Genomic DNA, 24,740 nt, shown 5'->3' on the forward strand with positions numbered 1-24,740 from the left:
ATACAATCCATAGATTCATTAAAGCAAGCAAACAATGCAACAAAAATAGAATCTGTCAAGAACATAACAGTCTATAATGATCTGGACAATGACCATACTTCTGTAACTCCAAAAATTCTGAAAAATTAGGACAACATGGGCAATTTTTATATCAATCATGTGTAAAAAATTCAAAACTCTATCGCGTTCAGTGAATTTAAACAATTCTGATATTGGCGCAAAAGTTTTTGTTTTTCTCACAGAATCAAATCAACTATCAACCAAATCGTCCCAAAGGTTTTACTTGGCACAAACACTAATTTAAACACAAAAACACAACCATAATGGTAGCATAATTGTGTGCACACACAAAAACATAAAATAAGCAATAAAAATACAGATAACTATTGGGTTTCCTCCCGACAAGCGCTATTGTTTTACGCCCCTAGCTAGGCCTAATGCATAGTTTCAAGTGTTGTCATCCTTAGTTTTATCCATCTTAGTAGGACTTTTCTCAAACCCATAAAATGAAGCAATTGATATCTAAAGTATCTAGCTGCTTATTACAAAGGGTAATAAATGTATTCATGCGGTTGCGGTTTCCACTAATATTTTTTAGAGGTTCATTGGATTTTTGCAACTCAATAAGATTTTTTTCCTTATCACCCAGTTTGTCCAAGATTTGGATCCCCTCTTGAGTGTAATAAAATCCTTTCTATGGGGGTGGAATTCCCAATATACCCTCTATTATTTCATAGGCAGTATTAGCATGACTCTCAATAAAAATCCCTTTAGTGGCAAAATCCAAAAGTTGTCTATGAGGCATAGCTAATCCTACATATAAATAGCGAAGCAAAATTTTCACGTCCCCTTTTATAGTGCAAACACGATAAGACTCCATTATCCTATACCAAGCATCTTTCAAAATTTCCCGTTGTTTCTGTTTGAAGTAAAGAACTTCAAAATCCGGAGACAAAGGAGGGTTAGTCACACTAGTCATAACGAGAAAGCAAACAAGCAAAAAAGGCAAACAAAAAATGCTTTTGTGTTTTTGTGAAAATGTTTTAGAAGTGGGGGAGATGAAAATGTGAGCAAAATGGCAAATGAAAGTAAATCCAAGGAGATGAAAGTTTATGCGATGGTAATTGATAGGTTTTGGTGATGTCTCCCCGACAATGGTGCCGGAAATTCTTCCTGCTACTTGTGAGCTGCTTGGACCTCGAAGAGGAGAGGATGATGCAGTATAGTTGAGATAAGTATTTCCCTCAGTTAAGAACCAAGGTTATCAATCGAGTAGGAGAACCAAGACCTCGTGAATAGCACCCACACACAAAAGAACAAATACTTGCACTGAACATGATCAAGGGGGTTGTCAATCCCATTCGGGGTTAAATACAAGGATCAAGTATGATAATAATAGATCGATAAACAAAAACACAAAATAAAAGAACGGTAGATAAATAGTAGCAACACATTTTTGGATTTTAATATATGACAAAGGTAGACCGGGGGGCATAGTTTTCACTAGAGGCTTCTCTCTTGAACAAGAAGCATACGATGGGAAAACAAATTACTGTTGGGCAATTGATAGAAAAGCGCATAGTTATGATGATATCCAACGCAATGATCATGTATATAGGCATCATGTCCGACACAAGTAGACCGACTCATGCATGCATCTACTACTATTACTTCACACATCGACCGCTATCCAGCATGCATCTAGAGTATTAAGTTCAGAGAGAATGGAGTAACACCTTAAGCAAGATGACATGATATGGACAAAGTAAATCCAAGCAATATGAATAAACCCCATTGTTTTCCCCTTAATGGCAACAATACAAATACGTGTCTTGTCCCTTTCTGTCACTGGGATATAGAGCACCGCAAGATTGAACTCATTACAATGCACCTCTCCCATTGCAAGACAAATCAATCTAGTTGGCCAAACCAAATGGATAGATCAGATAGAAATACAAAGCTATAATAATCATGCATAAAAGAGTTCAGTGAAGACTCGAATAATATTCATGAATAATCTGATCGTAAACCCAAAATTCATCGGATCCCAACAAACACACCGTAAAAGAAGATTACATCGAATAGATCTCCAAGAACATCGAGGAGAACCTTGTATTGAAGATCAAAGAGATAGAAGAAGCCATCTAGCTACTAGCTATGGACTCGTAGGTCTGTGGTAAACTACTCACACATCATCGGAAGAGCAGGAAGGTTGATGTAGAAGCCCTTCATGATCGATTCCCCCTCTGGCAGAGTACCGGAAAGGCCTCCGGATGGGGTCTCTGAAGAAAAAAAACTTGTGGCAGTGAAAAAAGTATTTTGGGCGGCTCTCTATTGGTTTATCAATTTTAGAGAATTTATAGAGGTGGAATTAGGTCAAATGGAGCCACGAGGGGCCCACAAGGTACTTGGGTGCGCCTACCCCCTGGACACACCCAAGTGCCTTGTTGTTTACTCGCTTCTCGTCCGGTCTCCTCCTAAAGCTTCTAGGGTCTCTCTTATCGAGACAAAAAAGCATCAAAAAGTTTCGTGGCATTTCGACTTCATTTGGTACTGATTTCCTGGAAAACCAAAAACAGATAAAAAATAGCAACTGGCACTTGGCACTAAGTTAATAGGTTAGTACCAAAAAATAATATATAATTGCATATAAAACATCCAAGATTGATACTATAATAGCATGGGACAATCAAAAATTATAGATATGTTGGAGACATATCAGTGCATCCCTTGTGTGGCCCATGTATGGATGTCACGCAGTTCCGCCCGTGGTGACCTGGCCTGAAAAACCTAGTACATCGCCGCCATTCCGACACGTCACAGACCCTGCGGGTGTCAACAATGTCCAGTTGCGTCAGATTTATCTACTTCTGGAGGTATTGTAGGTCATGATGGATGTGCTCATGGAAGGCAGGTTAGTCTTTGATACGCTTCCCCTCCATGGCCTTGTTCTCTTAAAATTTAGTGAGGAAGACTTGAGCAGCGATTTCACCTTATCGGTGTTTTCGACCATGGAGACTCTAGTGGAAAGGACGTTGCGAGTCTGGGTGGAATGCTTGGAGTTTGTAATCGCACTCTTTTACAGTAAACCAACCCCGGGTGGGATCTTTAGCAATCTCACCAAGGCAAGCTCGCACCCACCATGGTGGATGTTATGACCTTGCCAAGACGATCTTGAGGGGACATACGAACAAAATTTTCGAGGAATACAAGTTTGTGATGACCCCATGGAGAAGGATCGGATGGCACATGAAAGTGGATCGGGAGAGGAAGTAGGTGAGGCTTTCTTGGAGAAGAAGAAGGGAGTGAGAGGGCCATATGGGCCATGCCGCACGGGCCGTCCTGCGGGCACATATTTTTTGCCCGGCATGGCACGCAAATAAAAGGGCCACGCCGGCCTTCGGCCCACCATGGAACAAGGTCGATCCTTAAAGCCATGCCTTAAGGCCAGCACGACACAACCCATTTAGCATTGTTTGGTCCTTTTGGCACTTTGAAGTACGTTTTGGCCTTTTAGACTCGAATATTATGCCCTCTTGGGGCTATTTTGACAATTTTAGTGTTGTTTGGGATTTTCTAACGCATGCCAGCCCGCAGCCGTGCCATGCCGAACCGATCTTTTTAAGTCACGTGGCAGGCTGATCCCTGAGTCGAGGCCTTAGGGCTGGTACGACACGACCCTTTTATAAAAGGGCCGGCATATGTCATGTTGTGCTGGCCCATATAGTCAGGTTTGAGTGAGAGCAGAGAAACAAAGATGACATTCATAATTCACTTTCATTTGCATACCTCTCTCAGTTTCACAGTGTTAAATACACACGCACACACGCCTTACAAGGCCACATGTGGCCAACAACTTACTTGGCCCATTCCTAGTTTAGTCCACCTTAGTCACACGACTATGAGATGTGACACGGGTGGGCGGCTCCGAAGCTATGGCGGAGTGACCCGGGAGGCTAGGGTTTCTCCTACCCCCTTTAGAGATGCTATATATCTACTTTTACAAAAAAAAAATTGCGGGGATACTTTTACAATTATTAGCGTAGCGATCTCCTACAACGCCTGTCGAGCAAGCCGGCCCACTTAGCGGGAGCCAACAGGAGCTCGGGGAGCTCGTTTTGTGAAACTTTTGGAAACTTCCATACAGTTTTGGGAAGGTTCTAGGAGGTTATGTTTTTCTATTGTGTCTACTTTGTATTTTCGTTTTCCTTTTGGTTTTTTTATTTTTCTGCCTTATCTATCTTTTTTTACCTTTTAACATTTTTTTCTACCCTTTTGTTTTAAAAAATTTGTGATTTTTTGAATTCATGAAACCTTCTGAAATTAACGTCTTGCCTCGTTTTGCAATAAAACGAGGCGGGACGAACATCTTTCTTTTTCAAAAAAATTACATTTTCAAAGTGGCAAACACTTTTTGAATCCGAAAAAAATTCAAACTAATGAATGATTTTTAAATTCATGAAATATTTTAAAATGCATCTTTTTTCGAATTTGTGAACATTTCCAAATCCGCTGACAATTTTTAAAATTCATGTTTTTTTTCAAATTTGTGTTTTTATCGTTTCATGAACTTTTAAAAATTCACAAACAAATTTTGAATTCACGATTTTTTTTAATTCATGAAGGTTTTCAATTTGTATTTTAAAAATATTTGTGAACTTTTTTAATTCATGATTTTTTTACAATTTGTGAATTTTATTATTATCAATGTCAAACCTGCTAGCATATTCTGAAATATGTGAATTCTTTAAAACAATCATGAAGATTTTCGATTTAATAAATAGTTTTCAAATGCGTGAAATTTCTTGAAATATGTGAAAATTTTGAATTCGTGAACTTTTTTATATTTTTTACTAGATACAACCCATCAAACGATACATATCAGGGAAAACCCTATATGACGCATGTTGCTTCAAATTGCTATTGTAACGCACAGAGCGCAGGAGCTCGGCTGGCCAATTTTGACGTTTCTAAGTGTTGGATGCTGGTTTTTTTTTTCTTCCGTGCTTTTTTGTTTTCTCTGTGTTTTCTGATTTTTTTTTATTTCTTTCTTTCCATTATCTTTTTTTGTTTCATCTTTTATTTAATTTTTTCCATAAATTCACAAACTTCAGAAAATATTCAGAATTTCAGAAATTGATCATGTATTCAAATAATTTTCAAAATCCGGAAAGTATTCCGAATTTTAAAATTATTTGACATTAACAAAAAATGTGCATAATTTAAATTTTTTGATCACGTTTTGAAATAAAATGGTGTTTTGAAAAATGGAATCTGTGAATAAATGTTCGGAATTTCGCAATTTGTTGACAATTTTCAAGGAGTAGTCAGAAATTTTTAAAAATGTTGAATATTCAACGTTTGTTGACAAGTTATGCTAAGATGTTCCAAATTTTTATAAAAGTATTCATGTTTTCTAAAAAAATCATAAACTTCAGGAAAAAAAACATGTTTCCAAAAACTGATGACCTTTTTCAAAAGCTGATGCTATTGTAAACCCTCTTGCTATAGTACACCCAAGCTTTACGGTTAACCCGCCACGCTACAGTGGGCCCACCCAATCGTACCCACTGCGTGCGTCGCACCCTTATTGGATGCAACGAGCATTCAATAGAACCTCCACACATATCAGCGCCCCTCCTCCATCGTTTCCACACATATTTTGCATCATGCAAATGGGGAAATGCCCTTTGGTTCCCGGGTGCATATACACCTGATATGGTTTTTCTTTAAGTCAAAAAAGTTTAGAAGTTTTTTTAGAATAAACTTGATGTTTTGTTGCAATAGTATATAAATTTTCATGAATAAAAAACAATTACTTTCTTTGTATTTTGATTCTCGTGAAGTGTCCTTCCTTCCTACAACTAATAGGGAAAAATCGATGTTTTTATGGCTTTGGAACTGTCGTGGTAATTCCTCGACAGATGCCAACGGATGGCTAATCATGTAGGGGGTCAATAGAACGTTGTCGGGCTCTAGAAGCGGGAGTAGGCAAGACCTCAAACGACGACAGGTCTTACCCAGGTTCGGGGCTCTCCGTGGAGATAACAATCTAATCCTGCTCTGCAGGGTCTCCGCATCACTATGATCAATAGCAAATACAAGGTGACTCCCTGAGTTGTTCGGGCTAGAGGAGGAAGAAGGCTGCTAGCTCTACTTCTCCTTAGCTATGTGGGTGTGTGATGATCTAATGGGTTGAACCCTTTGCATGGGTGACCTTGGGGGGTTTATATAGGCCTACCCCCCAGGGGTATAATGGTAATCCGGCTGGTCGTAGGACCCGGCCGTCAGTGTCTCGGGGCTCCGGCTTCTCCGCCGACAGCTGGGGCCCGCCGCCTAGTGGGTCCCGCCGGCTGCCGTGAACTCGGCCGACAGGTAGGGCCCGTCGCGTGCGGGCCAGGGGGACCAGGCTGCATTGTAGCCTTGCCCCTGATGACGATGGCTTGGTCGGGGGCGCATGGCTACAGTACCGCCGCCTGGCGGGCGATCACTATAGCCACACCCCGTCACCTCTGGTTAATTGTGCACAGACTCCAAGGTGAGGGGCGGCCGCCTGCCAGGAGTCGGCCTCCCCTTGAAGCCTCCTGCTCAGGCCCTACCGTCTTTTGGGGATACGCGGGCTGGTGGGGCCCATCGCCTGCGGGCCACGCCGACCGTCCGTTGTGGGGGGATGGCCCTTCCTGACGTAGGCATCATCATGGGCCGCGTGGCTATAGTACCATGCCAGGTGAGGGGTGTCTGCCTGGTACGTCTGCACTGTGGCCACGTTCCATCCGGGATTCAGGGGTGTAGACTTTGAGGTGGCGATGGGCCGCCTTCCAGGAGTCGGCCCCAGCCCTCGCCGTCTTCCAAGGCGCGCCGCCCTCTAGGAAGTGGCCTGTCGGCTCCAGCCGGCCATGGAGGCCGGCCTTGCGACCAGTCGGACTGAAGGGCTAGGCTAGCCCCGATGTCTTGAAATCTGCAAAGGTGTGGATGAGGCTACCCGAGGTCTATTCCCCAGTAAGTAGTCCCCGAAGTTGGTGAGGTTCTACGGCTTGGGCAGCCAGAGAGTTTCAGTTGTTTCCCTCTTTAAGTGGCATTCCGCCTTCTGCTCCGTCCGCCAGGGAGGAGTCGGGCTGTAGGACCGAACATATGTCTAGAGGGGGGGTGATTAGACTTAGCCTTTTACCAATTTTAGTTCTTGGCAGATTTTAACAACTTAGGACAAGTCAAGCAATCTTAACACAATTCAAGCAAGCATGCAATGAGTATATAAGCAGCGGAAAGTAAAGCATGCAACTTGCAAGAATGTAAAGGGAGGGGTTTGGAGAGTGCAAACGCAATAGGAGACACGGATGTTTTTGTCGTGGTTCCGACAGGTGGTGCTATCGTACATCCACGTTGATGGAGAGTTCAACCCATGAAGGGTAACGGCTGTGCGAGTCCACGGAGGGCTCCACCCACGAAGGGTCCACGAAGAAGCTACCTTGTCTATCCCACCATGGCCATCGCCCATGAAAGACTTGCTCCACTAGGGTAGATCTTCATGAAGTAGGCGATCTCCTTGCCCTTACAAACTCCTTGGTTCAACTCCACAATCTTGTCGGAGGCTCCCAAGTGACACCTAAGCAATCTAGGATACACCACTCTCCAAAAGGTAATAGATGTTGTGTTGTTGATGAACTCCTTACTCTTGTGCTTCAAATGATAGTCTCCCCAACACTCAACTCACTCTCATAGGATTGGATTTGGTGGAAAGCAACTTGGGAAGGCTAGAGATCAAGATTCATATAGTAGGAATGGAATGTCTTGGTCTCAACACATGAGTAGGTGGCTCTCTCTCAGAAAATGGATAATCGAAGTGCAGGCATAATCTGATGGCTTCCCTCACGAATGAGGAGAGGGTGGAGGGGTATATATAGCCTCCACACGAAATCTAACCGTTGCACACATTACACCAAACTTGGTTGGACCGGATCAAAAATCTCAGTCGAACCGATTCAGTTCATATGTGACCGTTAGACAATTTCAGTGGGACCGACATGCATCTGGTAGGACCGATATCATTAGGGTTAGGGCATAACGTAATCTCAGTTGGACTGATTACTCAAACTCGGTTGGACCAACTTTGGTAATAAGCAAAGCAGAGAGTTGGTCAGGCAAACTCGGTGGGACCGATTCGCTCATCTCGGTGGGACCGAAGCGTTACGAAAAGGAAACAAAGAGTTTGCATTGCAGACTCGATGGGACCGATCGCTCATTTCAGTTGGACCGAAATGCTACAAAGGGAAACAGAGAGTTTGCAATCCCATCTCGGTGAGACCGAGATCCCTATAGGTGAGACCGGAAAGACTAGGGTTTCTGGCAGTGGCTATGTCAAATGAACTCGGTGGCGCCGGATAGATCAAATCGGTGGGGCCGAGTTTGACTTTAGGTTTGGGACATATATGGATATGAGAAAGTGGTTGAGGGCTTTGGAGCATATCACTAAGCATTTTGAGCAAGCAAGCCATTAAGCAACACCTCATCCCCTTTTAATAGTATTGGCTTTCCTATAGACTCAATGTGATCTTGGATCACTAAAATGGAAAATGTAGAGTCTTGGACTTTGAAGCTTGAGCCAATCTTTTGTCCTTAGCATTTTGATGGGTCCACATTCCTTATCCATGCCATGCCAATCATTGAACTATCCTGAAATATTTATCTTGTAATGGCATTAGTTCAATGAGCTATATGTTGTAAATCATTGCCAAAACCACCCAGGGATAGTTGCACTTTCACGGGCGCCAGGAGTCGGAAGCGGTCGCGGCCACCTGGTAGAATTCGAATAGTCATGGTGGGGGCCAGGTTGTGTGTCGGCTGGGCGACAGGCTCGCCGCCCGCTGCCTACCCGCCATGCAGTGCCTTGCGGCCAGGTCGGCCTGCCAGCCCACGCATGTGACGGGACCTCGCCGCAGGCCCAGGCCCGCCACTACAGGGCCTCGGCTCGCGCGCGACACTGCAGTCGGGGCGGACGATTTCTCTTCCCAAGGCAGTTAATACACGCCTTTAAGGCACAGAAGTCACGGGGTCATGGGGGAGTGGCCGCAGTTAATCCCACGCTCCCCCACGTCTCGCCCCCTTGGCTCTGCCGCCATGGGGCTATAAGTAGGGGGAGGGGGCGACAGAACGCACGCACGCCCTCCTCTCCCTCTTTCTCACTTCTTTTTCCTTGATGCCGCTGCGCCTTCTTTCCCTTGCCGGAGTGCTGCTGTGGCTCGCCGTCACCGAGCTTCTCTTCATCGCTGCCGCCTCGTGCCACTGCTGAGCTCAAAGACCATGGCACTCAGCGGCCACGCCGGTGATTGGGACAGCTCCACCGTCCACGAGGATCACATCCAGTTCCTTCACGAGACGCGGCGCCTCCCTCACCATACCAACGTCGAGTAGGGATGGCAATGGGTAGGGTATGGGCGGGTACAACCTCCTTCTACCCAAACCCATACCCGTAGAAACTTTCTATACCCACCCACTTCAATACCCATGCATATAAACTGACACCCATGCCCATACCCATCGGGTATCCTGTACCCAATGGGTATCCATTGGGTACAATATATAGCATTCAAATTCTTAAGAGGTAGAGACATGAGTTCAAAATTCAAGTGGTCATGGTAGAGCAGTATGGCATGGATGCGGCCTCCTCCGGTGGGTGGCCTCTTGGAGGCATCAGGGGAGTATGAGAAACGGTTGGTGGAAGACTAACGCAGTGGAAGGCAGTGGTGGGAATTGGGGATCGCTGGATCGAGAGTTCGACAAGAGTCTGGTAGCGAAGAGTCTATATTTCATATTTTTGAGGAGTCACAAAGGACGTAGGAGGAGTGGCAAGCAGGTGATTATGCACCTATGAGCTATGACTTGGGTAAGGAATACAAGATTTAGGGTTGGACCATATGAGTTTGATGTTAACCCCACATGTTATAGGAGTTATTTTCATTTATTAATTTTTTCTGGGTATCCATTGGGTTACCCATGGGCACAATTTCTTACCCATGCCCTACCCATATATTTTGCGGGTATGGGTACCCATTATCCGTGGGTACAAAATCTCTCCAAGTCTTGCCCATACTTATTGTTTTCGGGTAGGGTACCCGCGGGTACCCATACCCATGGGCAAAACTTCAATCCAAGGTGCGTCTCCCCCCTGCCAGGGAGATCTCTCTGGCGCCGGAAGACGGCGAGTACGTCATCTTCCGGTCGCATTTCCTTCGCGACTTCGGCCTTCTAGAGAGCGGGTTTCTCCGCTCTCTCATGGATTTCTATGGAGTGCAGCCCCACCACCTCACGCTGAACACGGTGTTGCTGCTCTCCGCCTTCGTTACTCTCTGCGAGGGCTACCTCGGCACTCTGCCCACACTCAAGCTATCGACGGAGCTCTTCTACCTCAAGCTTGGCACCGCCACCAAGGGTGAGGCGGCGTAATGTGGAGCATGTGGCATGGTGCGGCGCACCGGGACCGGGGGCGGGGCTCGCTTCCCGGCGATCGCCCTGCTGCAGTCGGCCAAACTATGGCAGAGGTCCTACTTCTATGTCGAGAACCTCCAACCGTCGTGGAACTACATCAACTTGCTGGCTTACGCAGCCGGCCCGCCTGCTGAGCCCCGTGCCAACTGGAGCTTCCGGCCGAAGACTCTGTCGATCCTCTCGGCCAGCGCCCTCGCCATGCTCTAGGTGATGCTGGACTTGGAGCGCCTCAAGGTCTCCGACTTGCTGGCCGCCTTCGTGGAGTTCCCGATGTTGCCTCTTCAAGGTCGGCCCCACATCATCAGCGCCATGAGTGGGCGCTGGGATCCGTCCCGGATGTCCACCAAGGAGATGACGGTCTCGGAGATCGTCCGGCTGGTGAACCACATCTCTGAATGCAAGTTGCCGGAGTCGGAGTGGAAGTTTGGCAAGCCACCATACAGCCGGGCCAACGCGCCGCCTATGGTAAGTCCTTTGCTCTCTCTTTTTTCTCTTTGTTGGTCCGAGCTCTTCCCGCCGCCTGAGCAGTCGGCCATGGTGCAGTACTTCCCGGGCCAGACGGCCATCCAGCTGGCTCCGGGTGAGGAGTTCCTGCCTGACCGGTCGGTAAGCGACGAGGGCGACCCCGACTTGGGGGCGGCCGCCATGGAGAAGGACGACGCCACATGCGGTGGTGGAGCGGAAGCAGGCGACTTCTTCGAAGGTAGCCTGGGGAGTGGCCGGACGATGACGCGGAAGACAATGAACCGCGCAGCAACCACCGCATCGATTGGGCGGGCACCAGTTCTTTGGATGCGCCGACTACGACAGCCGGTGCGCCGAAGCACCGGGCTGAGAGCGGGCTCTACGGCAGCCGGCCTAAGAAGCCGAAGACCTCGACCACCGCGACCAAGCGGCAAGAGGCTGCTGCGAGGGCGGCCCGGTACCATAGGGTCTCGAAGCCGCGCCCGGTGGTGTCTGTGTAAGTACCTCTGACTCTCCTTTTGTTGTTTTTCGTTTGTTTCTTCTTTGCTTTTTCTTCAATGCTCTTTCCTGCTTGCTTGAACAGGGCCCCGTTGTCCCTCTCGTGAGCCCCGGCTGCTTCGATGGTTGGGGCGGCCGACAGCTCTGCTGCCCCCCGCCATGTGGACCTGCTTGCCGACCTCCAGGAGGCTACAGAGAGGAACGCGCAAGAGGCGCGCGAGGAGCGGGAGGAGGCGGCCAGGGCAGCGCAGGCGGAGGCCGGTGCTGTGGCCAAGGCGCGGGTCGAGGCGGCGAACAAGGAGCAGGCGGACGCGGCCGCCAAGGTGCTGGAGGCGGAGGCGTTCCGCGGTCAGGCCTTCGGGCCCGTCGACTCGCAGCACCCGGAGCTGCCTGCACTGGAAGTCCCGAAGCCGGCTGGCGTGGCCGGCGTTGTCCAGCCGTCCATGGAGAGGGAGGGAGGCGGCCCCGTGCTTGGGGAAGAGGTGGTTCCGCCCGCGCCGACTAACGACACGTAGGTCGGCCAGCCCAAAGGGCCACAGGCGGCGCCGTCTGACGGCAGGCTGACGATGGGGCCGCTTCTCATGGTCCGCATCCCGGCACGCCAGCGCCCAGCGAAGGCGAGCTCGGTGTCGCGGCTGATGGAGGTCGGAGCCTCCAGCTCGGCGGTGCCCGATGTTGAGGCCATTAGTGCCAACACATCGGACTAGGCATCTCGTGGTGGTGGCGGCGTCCTGAACGTGTCGGTGCAGGACGTCCAGACCCAGCTTGCAGCCCAAGGCGCCGCCCTCCAGAAGTGCGTGCAGGGGTTCCTGACGACGCGAGTGGTTGTCCGGGTACACGCTTGTTTTTTGTCTTTGTCTTCTCACAATCTTCCGTGGGGGGCGCGCCAGCGCACCCACTGGGTGTAGCCCCCAAGTTCTGGGTCGGTTGCTGAGCAGGCGGCTCGGAACTTCAAGGTGAGTTCCGAGTGATAACTTATTTTCTACTCTTCCTTTGTCCTTACTTCAGGACTACCACAACCTCCGCGTAGCCGCCTACAACTCCCACATCAAGGAACTGGCCAAGTGGGCCAGTGACTTGAACGAGAGCCGAAGTAAGCATTCCACCTTTCTTCTCACGGGGGCGCGTTAGCGCACCCGCTGGGTGTAGCCCCCAAGATTAGGGCCGACTGCTGAGTAGTCGGACCGGATCTTCCGGCAACTACCATCTTATTTTTTTCTTGTTGATGCTGATGTCTTCTTCTTTATCTTTGCAGAGGCGGCTGCTGCACTGCAGCAGCGCTTGGGCGAGGTCGAGACCGAGCTCTGTGCCAAGGAGCTAGAGTGCAGCCAGGCGGTGCAGGAGTGCGAGCGCCTAACCAAGGAGCTGGCGGACCAGGCGGAGCGGCACAAGGCAGAGCTCCAGAAGCTGAAGGACGGCGAGGACCTTCTCGAGGCCGAGTTTGAGACTCAACATTCGAACTGGGCCGAGAAGGATAAGTTCCTGAACACCGACTATGAGGAGATCGAGGACATGATCGACGGTAAGTTGTTCTCTTCTTCTTGAGTGGTTGTCGACTACTGAGGGGGCGACTTCTATTTTCTCATATTTTGATCTTTTTCCTTCTCAGAATACTTCCCGGACTACTCCGTCGCCGTCACCCAGGCCATCGAGGTGCGACGCACGAGCGAAGGGCGGCGGGCGTGGACATCGCGCCCAACGCGCCTCGTAGCCTCGGCGAGCAGCTCCTGGCCGTCAATACGCACCTGCAGCCGGCTGCTACGTCTTGAGCTTGCGTTGGTTTTCCTTAAAGAGGAAAGGGTGATGCAGCATGGTAGCGTAAGTATTTCCCTCAGTTTTTGAGAACCAAGATATCAATCCAGTAGGAGGCTCCTCAAAAGTCCCACGCACCTACACAAATAAACAAAGAACTCGCAACCAACACGATAAAGGGGTTGTCAATCCCTTCACGTCCACTTGCGAAAGTGAGATCTGATAGAGATAATATGATAAGATAAATATATTTTTGGTATTTTATGGTACAGATTGGAAAAGTAAAGATGCAAATAAAAGTAGATTGAAAGTGTATATGATAAAAGATAGACCCGAGGGCCATAGGTTTCACTAGAGGCTTCTCTCAAGATAGCATAAGTATTACGGTGGGTGAACAAATTACTATCGAGCAATTGATAGAAAAGCGAATAATTATGAGATTATCAAGGCATGATCATGTATATAGGCATCATGTCCGTGACAAGTAGACCGACTCCTGCCTGCATCTACTACTATTACTCCACACATCAACCGCTATCCAGCATGCATCTAGAGTATTAAGTTCATAAGAACAGAGTAACGCTTTAAGAAAGATGACATGATGTAGAGGGATAAACTCATGCAATATGATATAAACCCCCATCTTTTTATCCTCGATGGCAACAATACAATACGTGCCTTGTTGCCCCTGCTGTCACGGGGAAAGGACATCGCAAGATTGAACCCAAAGCTAAGCACTTCTCCCATGGCAAGAAAGACCAATCTAGTAGGCCAATCCAAACTGATAATTCGAAGAGACTTGCAAAGATAACTCAATCATACATAAAAGAATTCAGAAGAGATTCAAATATTTCTCATAGATAAACTTGATCATAAACCCACAATTCATTGGATCTCGACAAACACACGACAAAAAGAGTTACATCAAATAGATCTCCAAGAAGAGGAAGGAGAACATGGTATTGAGATCCAAAAAGAGATAAGAAGCCGTCTAGATAATAACTATGGACCCGAAGGTCTGTAGTAAACTACTCACAACTCATCGGAGGGGCTATGGTGTTGATGTAGAAGCCCTCCATGCTGGATTCCCCCTCCGGCAGAGCGCTGGCGACGGCTCCAAGATGTGATCTTGCGGATACAGAAGGTTACGGTGGTGGAAATATTTCTTCGGTGGCTCCCCTGATGGTTTCGGGGTATATGAGTATATATATAGGAGGAAGAAGTAGGTCGGTGGATGCCCGAGGGGCCCATGAGACAGGAGGCGCACCCTCCACCCTCGTGGCCGCCTCGGGAGCTTCTTGACTTGCACTCCAAGTCCTCTAGATCACGTTCGTTCCAAAAATCACGCTCCCGAAGGTTTCATTCCGTTTGGACTCCGTTTGATATTCCTTTTCTTCGATATACTGAAATAGGCAAAAAAACAGCAATACGGGTTGGGCCTCCGGTTAGTAGGTTAGTCCCAAAAATGATATAAAAGTGTAAAGTAAAGCCCATAAACATCCAAAACAGGTAATATAATAGCATGGAACAATCAAAAATTATAGATACGTTGGAGACGTATCACCGGCCCATCGGATGATCCATCGTCTGCAACGTGTCGGTGCTGGCCGCCCTCCGGCCAGGTGCTCGGATTCCACACTCCCCTGGCCGGACCGCCGACTGGCTGGAGGCCATAGTCGGCCCCTTTGAGGCCTGGAAGGGCGCCGCGGCTCAGGCGGGTGCTCGGACGGCCTTGGAGTTCGCCAAGGCGTGGTACCCCAACTTGGACCTGACCCAACTGGCCACCTTCCGGCTGGAGGCCGGTCCGGAGCTAGAGGAGGTGGGCCCTGAGCTCACCCGGATTTTGGCGGCGCTCGCCGACTACACCAACACTACCGTCTTTGTCCCCAACATGATGCTAATGGCAATGAGGTGATGCCCAGCTGGTTTGGGTTGGACCCCACCCGTGAGCAGGACTCGGCGGAGGAAATCGCCTCCAGCGATGAGGGCAATGACGACGACGAGTTTGAGGGAGACGAGGACGACGTGCCGGAGGACGGAACGGGCGGCCAGCCTCAGTCTGATCAGGCTTCGACCAGCGAGCCGCGGGTGGCTACGCCAATTGCCGCCGATGCCTACCAAGCCGAGACCAACCAGACGGCCGCTCCACCATCTGGCACCACTACCTCCGCCGACCCCTCAAACCCATCTGCTTCTCCTCTGGTCTAGGCATCCACATTTATCTTGTCTTGTCCTATCCTGTGATCTCTTTGAATAATTATTTTAAGTGCACGCAACTCCACCCACTTGGGGTGTAATTTTAAACTTTATGGATCCTGGCCTCGGGCCTTTTGCAATGTACATAAGTTTAAATTCTTTTTCGTTTTTTGCTTTTCTCTCTTTGGCTTTCTGTTGTGCCGTGTTTCCTCGGCCGCCTCCCTGCCAGCCGGATAGCCGCTCTATGGTCTGTGGCTAGGTCAGGGACTTGGTCGTTCTATAGAACGGGCAAGTTACTTGGGCCGCATAGAGTGTAGCTTGATCGAGCGAGAAGCCGGTCTGCCGACTGCTGAGCAGATGGACGAGGGAGGCGGAGGGCTGACTAGGCCTAAGTTAGCGCTCTTCCTTAGTCAATTTTCGTGTGGGCGACCGTTCCAGCCTTTAGCTCCCGCCAGTCGGACAGCCGCGCTGCGAGCTGTGACTTAGGAGCGGGGAGAGGGCTTTCAGTGTTGGCACACTACTAGTCGGCTCCGGCTGGTGCGAACTTAGGCCAAGACGACGAGCCCCCGGGTCGGCTGAACGGAACCCGGACGGGGCTGGAATAAAAAAACTCAAGTCATGGCATAAGCTTAGCTCATAGATAGATAAAAGGTAGCCCCCGAGTGCACCTCGTGGGACCTGAGGTCTTTTACTTAATACAAAAGTTAGCATGGTACATATGCTCGAATCAACTGTAAAATGAGCAGAGCAGATTTGCATTCCATGGCCGCTCCGTCTCTTCACTGGTTGTGCATCTCTTGCGCGCCCTGGGCTTCTGGGCGTCGATGAGGTAGTACGAGTCATTGCCCAGGGCCTTACTGATGATGAAGGGGCATTCCCAAGGTGACGTGAGCTTGTGTTGTCCGGCTGATCGCTGGATCAGGCGGAGCACAAGGTCGCCCTCACGAAAAGAACACGGCCTGACCTTCTTATTGTGGTAGCGGTGTAGGCTCTATTGGTAGATGGCGTACCGGCTGCATGCTACCAGTCGGACCCCTTCCAGCAGGTCGACCCCGTCTTCTCGTGCCTCTTTGGCCTCCGCCTTCGTGTACATGGTGACCCGAGGCAAGTCGAACTTGATATTTGTAGGGATGATAGCCTCGGCACCGTACACGAGGAAGAAGGGCGTGAAGCCGGTTGATCTATTTGGCATGGTCCAAAGGCTCTAGAGGACAGCCACCAGCTCGTTGATCCAGCATCCCACCGACCGCTCTAGCGGCGCGATTAGGCGGGGCTTGATGCCGGACAAGATGAGGCCGCTTGCTCGCTCCACCTGGCCGTTTGACTGTGGGTGGGCAACGGATGCTAAGTCCAATCGGATGCCCTGATTCGCACAGAAACGGGCCAAGGCGCCTTTGGCAAAGTTGGTGTCGTTGCCAGTGATGATGCTGTGAGGAACGCCATATCTGACAGTGATATCGGTGATGAATGTGACACCAGTCAGACCATTTAGTTTCTTGATTGGTTTTGCTTCTATCCACTTGGTGAACTTGTCCACGGCGACTAGCAGATGGGTCATGCCGCCATGTGCCGTCTTGAATGGGCCTACCATATCCAAACCCCACACGGCAAAGGGCCAGGTGATGGGGATGGTCTTGAGGGCGGAGGCTGGCAGGTGTTGCTTGGTGCTGAACATCTTGCACGCCTTGCACTTCTTGACTAACTCTTTGGCATCATCCAAAGCAGTCGACCAGAAGAAGCCATGGATGAAAGATTTGGCCACGAGGGATCTAGAGGCGGCATGGTGGCCGCATTCGCCTTGATGTATATCTCTGAGGATCTCCATGCCTTTCTCTGGTTCTACGCAGCACTGGTGGACGCAAGTCACACTCCGCCTTGTGAGCTCTTGATTGACAATGATGTAGGCGCCCTCTCTGCGCTAGATCTATCTGGCTAGCACCTGGTCGGTTGGCAACACGCGACTGACCAAATATTCGCAGATGGGCTGCACCCAAGATGGGGCCGCCACCACTGTGAACACATCGACTGGTACGAGGGGGTCCGGGTTGGGAGGCGGCAGGCTGTGGCCGGTGATACGTCTCCAACGTATCTATAATTTATAAAGCATTCATGCTATTATATTATCTATTTTGAATGATTATGGGCTTTATTATACACTTTTATATTACTTTTGGGACTAACCTATTAACCGGAGGCCCAGCCCATATTGTTGTTTTCTTGCCTATTTCAGTGTTTTGAAGAAAAGGAATATCAAACGGAGTCCAAACGGAATGAAACCTTCGGGGGCGTGATTTTTGGAATGAAAATGATCTAGGAGACTTGGAGTTCACGTCAGAGAAGCTTCGAGGAAGCCACGAGGGTGGGGGCACCCTCCCCCCTACTGGGCGCGCCCCCTGTCTCGTGGGCCCTTCGAGCGTCCCCCGGCCGACTTCTTTCACCTATATATCTCAATATACCATGAAAACATCAAAACAGAAGATAGATCGGGAGTTCCACCGCCGCAAGCCTCTGTAGCCACCAAAACCCAATCGGCACCCTGTTCCGGCACCCTGTCGGAGGGGGGATCCCTCACCAGTGGCCATCTTCATCATCCTGGCGATCTCCATGACGAGGAGGGAGTAGTTCATCATCGGGGCTGAGGGTATGTACCAATAGCTATGTGTTTGATCTCTCTCTCTCTCTGTCGTGTTCTTGAGGTGATACGATCTTGATGTATCGCGAGCTTTGCTATTATAGTTGGATCTTATGATGTTTCTCCCCCTCTACTCTCTTGTAATAGATTGAGTTTTCCCTTTGAAGTTATCTTATCGGATTGAGTCTTTAAGGATTTGAGAACACTTGATGTATGTCTTGCCGTGCTTATCTGTGGTGACAATGGGATATTCACGTGATCCACTTGATGTATGTTTTGGTGATCAACTTGCGGGTTCCGCCCATGAACCTATGCATAGGGGTTGGCACACGTTTTCGTCTTGACTCTCCGGTAGAAACTTTGGGGCACTCTTTGAAGTACTTTGTGTTGGTTGAATAGATGAATCTAAGATTGTGTGATGCATATCGTATAATCATGCCCACGGATACTTGAGGTGACAATGGAGTATCTAGGTGACATTAGGGTTTTGTTGATTTGTGCCTTAAGGTGTTATTCTAGTACAAACTCTATGATAGATTGAACGGAAAGAATAGCTTCATGTTATTTTACTACGGACTCTTGAATAGATAGATCAGAAAGGATAACTTTGAGGTGGTTTCATACCCTACCATAATCTCTTCGTTTGTTCTCCGCTATTAGTGATTTTGGAGTGACTCTTTGTTGCATGTTGAGGGATAGTTATATGATCCAATTATGTTATTATTGTTGAGAGAACTTGCACTAGTGAAAGTATGAACCTTAGGCCTTGTTTCACCGCATTGCAATACTGTTTACGCTCACTTTTATCATTAGTTAACTTGCTGTTTTTATTATTTCAGATTACAAATACCTTTATCTACCATCCATACTGCACTTGTATCACCATCTCTTCGCCAAACTAGTGCACCTATACAATTTACCATTGTATTGGGTGTGTTGGGGACACAAGAGACTCTTTGTCATTTGGTTGCAGGGTTGCTTGAGGGAGACCATCTTCATCCTACGCCTCCCACGGATTGATAAATCTTAGGTCATCCACTTGAGGGAAATTTGCTACTGTCCTACAAACCTCTGCACTTGGAGGCCCAACAACGTCTACAAGAAGAAGGTTGTGTAGTAGACATCAAGCTCTTTTCTGGTGCCGTTGCCGGGGAGGTGAGTGCTTGAAGGTATATCTTTAGATATTGTAATCTAATCTTTTTGTTTCTTGTTTTATCACCAGTTTAGTCTATAAAATAAAACTACAAAAAATGGAATTGAGTTTGTCTCATACGCTTCATCTTTTTAATATCTTTCGTGAGAATGATGGAAAGGAAAATTGTGCTCAAGTGCTAGAAGAAGAAATCTATAAAATGTTTTGCACTAAGTCTTTGAATGATGAGCATGATTGCGATGTTGTTAGTATGAACTCTTTGAATATCCATAGTACTAATGATGATTGCACTAGTTATGATGAAAATATCTCTTATAAGCATGTCGATTTTTGTGGAGTGAATTGGGTTTGCAAGTACACAGCAAATAGGGAAAATAGATATTGCAAGAGGCATAAGAATTTAGAAACTAAATGGTTGCGATAAAGGCTTAATGTTGGTGCTGAAAATTTAAAATATCTCCGCCGTACTTGTGAACTTTGCAATGAACATGGTCATTTAAATCTCCGATGCAAATTGTTTCATGATCGTATCGTGTCCAAAAATTGTGATGATTTGATTTCCCTTGCACATCATAATGAACTTAGTTTGCTTTTGGGTTATGAAGAATTGAAACATGCAACTAAGCATATTCCAGAATTTAACCTTGAGAACTTTATTGATATTGATCTAGAGAAGATTTATATGTATTGTACGGTGAATTGCAATCCTTATATTGCCAATTACCTAAAGAAAAGAAAACAAATAGAAGATGAAGATAATACTAATGAAAGGGAAGAGACTTCCCATTATCCTCCTATTATTTCTTATGATGAATCAGGTATTGAGGAGGAGCCTTCTATTCAACCAATCTCATCAATAAGGAGCTCAAAGAAGAGGGTTGAACCCACACATGATGTGAGGAAGAAAAAGAAAAAATGGAGAAGCAAAGGTTAAAAGGTATCCCTCCCAAATGATGTTGCTCCTACTACTCATTGTGATGATGATAATTGCTATACTATTGGTGATATCCATACTATTAATGATGAGAGTGATTATGCTTATGATATGAAAAGGCCCAAGCTTGGGGAAGCTATGTTTGATGAGGATGAAATGTTTGAGAATATATTTGCTGAAATTAATGTTTGTCCCAAGCTTGGGGATTCTACGTTTAATGAAGATGATATTTTCAGCCTCCCAAGTTTTGATATGCAAAGTTGTTATGATGATAGCATGCCTCTTACCTATGATGACTATATTGATGAAAGTGGGTTTGGAAGAGTGTCAACTTTAGGAAGTAATGATCCCGCTAATTTGGAGGAAGTTGAACCTTATTGTGATGAATATGAAAGTGTATTTGGAAGAGTGTCAACTTTATTTAGTGATGATTCCACTATCTTGAAAGAGGTTTCAATCGATTATGATGAGAACAAAGTTGCTACTTATGATGATTATTGTGATGAAACTTATGCTATAAAAATTAGTGATGATTATATTTATAAAACTTGTCATGATTATGATTACCCTTTTTCTGAACATTACTCCTTTAATGTGGAAATTATTTATAGTATTCAAGTCTCTTATGACACTCCCACCATTCCGAATGAGAAGATTTGCTTATGTGGAGAGTAATAAAATTTTCTATGCTTGTAGATCGTGAAAAGAATACTTTAGGTGCTAGTTATATTGTTGAATTCATTCATGATGCTACTGAAAATTATTATGAGGGAGGAATATATGCTTGTAGGAATTGCAATAATATCAAGTTTTTTCTCTATGTGCTTAAAGTTTTGAAGTTATGCTTGTTTTGCCTTCCTATGCTAGTTGATTATTTTTCCCATAAGTTGTTTGCTCACAAAATCCCTATGCATAGGAAGTCGGTTAGGCTTAAATGTGCTAGTCATATTCTTCATGATTCTCTCTTTATGTTTCAATTCTTATCTTTTATGTGAGCATCATTGAAATCATCATGCCTAGCTAGAGGCATTAAAGAAAAGCGCTTGTTGGGAGACAACCCAATATTTACCCTTACAGTTTTTGTGTGTCCACATGATTATGCTACTGTATTAATGATGTTTTATAGTTTTTGTTTCAATAAAGTTCCAAGTAGAGCCTTTGGGAAGACTTGGGTGAAGTCTATATGATCTTGCTGTAAAAAACAGAAACTTTAGCGCTCACGAGATTAGCTGCCATTTTTTACTGGAGAGAGATTTTAGGTTGATTCTTTTTGCAGATGGTTAATAGACAAATTCCTCAGGTCCACCAGTTTATTTAAAAATTTGTGGAGTCACAGAAGTATTCGAATGATACATATTACTACAGACTGTTCTGTTTTTGACAGATTCTGTTTTCATTGTGTTGTTTGCTTATTTTGATGAATCTATGAGTAGTATCGGAGGGTATGAACCATAGAGAAGTTGTAATACAGTAGGTTTAACACAAATATAAATAAATAATGAGTTAATTACAGTACCAAAAGTGGTGATTTATTTTCTTATACTACGGAGCTTACGAGTTTTGTTTTGAGTTTTGTGTTGTGAAGTTTTCAAGTTTTGGGTGAAGATTCGATGGACTATGGAATAAGGAGTGGCAAGATCCTAAGCTTGGGGATGAACAAGGAAACCCAAGGTAATATTCAAGGACAACCAAGAGCCAAAGCTTGGGGATGCCCCGGAAGGCATCCCCTCTTTCGTCTTTGTTCATCGGTAACTTTACTTGGAGCTATATTTTTATTTACCACATGATATGTGTTTTGCTTGGAGCATCATTTTATTTTGTTAGAATTTGATTTATTTTATTTGGAATAATATTTTGCATCTATATTTTCAATAAAAATGTCAAGGATAGCCTTTACCATGCTTATTTTGCAAGTATACATGTTGCTGTTTGAAAACAGAAAGTTTACCGCTGTTGCAAAAATTCCCTAGAAAAGTTAGAGAGCGATATAATGTTGAATCTTTTTGCATAATGAGATATGATAAATCTTCTACAGCGTAGTATTTTTCTTATAATTTTTGGAGTTAGGTAAGTATGATGAATCTTGCATTCTTTACAGACTATACTGTTTTGGCAGATTGCTGTTATGTTTGCATATGTTTGCTTGTTTAATGATTCTATTTGAGGATAGGAGTATTAAATATGCAGAGACATTTAGTATTACATGTTGAATAATAATGTTAGTGATTTGTTACAGTAGAAAATGATAAGGTTTTTGCATTGTTTTATACTAACTTATCTCACGAGTTCTTGTTGAGTTTTGTGTGGATGAAGTTTTTGAGATTTAGGGAAACCGTGATATGAAAGGAATTAAGGAGACAAAAAAGCTCAAGCTTGGGGATGCCCAAGGCACCCCAAGATAACATTCTAAGAAGTCTCAAGCATCCAAGCTTGGGGATGCCCTGGTAGGCATCCCACCTTTCTTCTTCAACAATTATCGGTTAGTATCGGTTGAACCTAAGTTTTTGCTTCTTCACATGAGTCGTGCTATCCTTGCAATGTCATTTTATTTTGCTTTGCTTTCTGTTTGAATATAATACCAAGATCTGAAAATCTTAAATGAGAGAGAGTCTTCAAATAGTTGCATAATTATTTAACTACTCATTGATATTCACTTATATCTTTTTGGAGTAGTTTTTCATTTACTCGTGTGCTTCACTTATATCCTGTGAGTAAATGGTTGAATGAGTTGAATGTCATAAATCTAAAATTGTATATGTTTCATATGCTTATCCCATGGGGAGTAATGACTTCACATCTAAGAAGTAGAGGTTGTAAATTTATTGAATGTTAGCAAGCATTGTATTGGTCATTCGAACAATTCATGAAAGAATATTGAAGGAAGAGAGATTTCACATATAAATATACTATCTTGGACATCTTTTATAGTTGTGAGCACTCATTAAGTATGACATGCTAAAGAGTTGATGTTGGACAAGGAAGACAACGTAATGGGTTATGTTTTCTCACATCTCAGTTAAAGTATATTGTCATGGATCATTCAAACATGTTGAGCTTGACTTTCCCCCTCATGCTAGCCAAAATTCCTTGCACCAAGTAGAGATACTACGTGTGCTTCCAAATATCCTTAAACCCAGTTTTTGCCATGAGAGTCCACCATACCTACCTATGGATTGAGTAAGATCCTTCAAGTTTTCATCGGTGCATGCAATAAAAATTGCTCTCTAAATATGTATGACTTATTAGTGTGAAGAAAATAAGTTTTATACGATCTTGTTATGGAAGCAATAAAAGCGACGGACTGCATAATAAAGGTCCATATACAAGTGGCAATATAAAGTGACGTTCTTTTGCGCTAAGATTTTGTGCATCCAACCATAAAAGCGCATGACAACCTCTACTTCCCACTGCGAAGGGCCTATCTTTTACCTTATGTCTTTTACTTTATGCAAGAGTCAAGGTGATCTTCACCTTTCCCTTTTTCATTTTATCCTTTGGCAAGCACCTCGTGTTGGAAAGATCCTGATATATATATCCAATTGGATGTAAGTTAGCATGAACCATTATTGTTGACATCACAAAAAGGTGAATACATTGGGAGGCAACACTATAAGCCCCTATCTTTCTCAGTGTTCGATTAAAACTTCATAACCACAAGTATTGCGTGAGTGTTAGCAATTGTAGAAGACTATATGATAGTTGAGTATGTGGAGTTTGCTAAATCAAAGCTCTGACATGGACCCTTCCTGAAAATAAGATGAGTTGGAATTGTTTGATGACTGAGAATAAAGTTTGCTAGTTTTCAAGAAAGTTTATGGTCTATGCTTTAACATGTGAATAGCTTGTTACTTGATCGTGAGAAGTTTTATGAGATGAACTACTGTTATGACATATAAACATGCTAGAAAAGATGATTGAAATTATCATTGATCAAACTTGTGCACCTGCTAGCATTCACACTTCATAAATTCTTTCTTTTATCATTTACCTACTCGAGGACGAGCAGGAATTAAGCTTGGGGATGCTGATACGTCTCCAACGTATCTATAATTTATGAAGCATTCATGCTATTATAACATATGTTTTGAATGATTATGGGCTTTATTATATACTTTTATATTACTTTTGGGACTAACCTATTAACCGGAGGCCCAGCCCATATTTTTGTTTTCTTGCCTATTTCAGTGTTTTGAAGAAAAGGAATATCAAATGGAGTCCAAACGGAATGAAACCTTTGGGAGCGTGATTTTTGGAATGAACATGATCCAGGAGACTTGGAGTTCCTGTTAGATAAGCTTTGAGGAAGCCACGAGGGTGGGGGCGCCGCCCCCCCCCCCTACTGGGCGCCCCTGTCTCGTGGGCCCCTTGAGCATCCCCCGACCGACTTCTTTCACCTATATATCTCCATATATCCCGAAAACATCGAAATAGAAGATAGATCGGGAGTTCCGCTGCCGCAAGCCTCTGTAGCCACCAAAACCCAATCGGGACCCTATTCCGGCACCCTGCCGGAGGGGGGATCCCTCACCGGTGGCCATCTTCATCATCTTGGTGATCTCCATGACGAGGAGGGAGTCGTTCACCCTCGGAGCTGAGGGTATGTACCAGTAGCTATGTGTTTGATCTCT

This window comes from Triticum dicoccoides, chromosome 4B (assembly GCF_002162155.2).
Source record: "Triticum dicoccoides isolate Atlit2015 ecotype Zavitan chromosome 4B, WEW_v2.0, whole genome shotgun sequence".
NCBI classification, from domain to species: Eukaryota; Viridiplantae; Streptophyta; class Magnoliopsida; order Poales; family Poaceae; genus Triticum; species Triticum dicoccoides.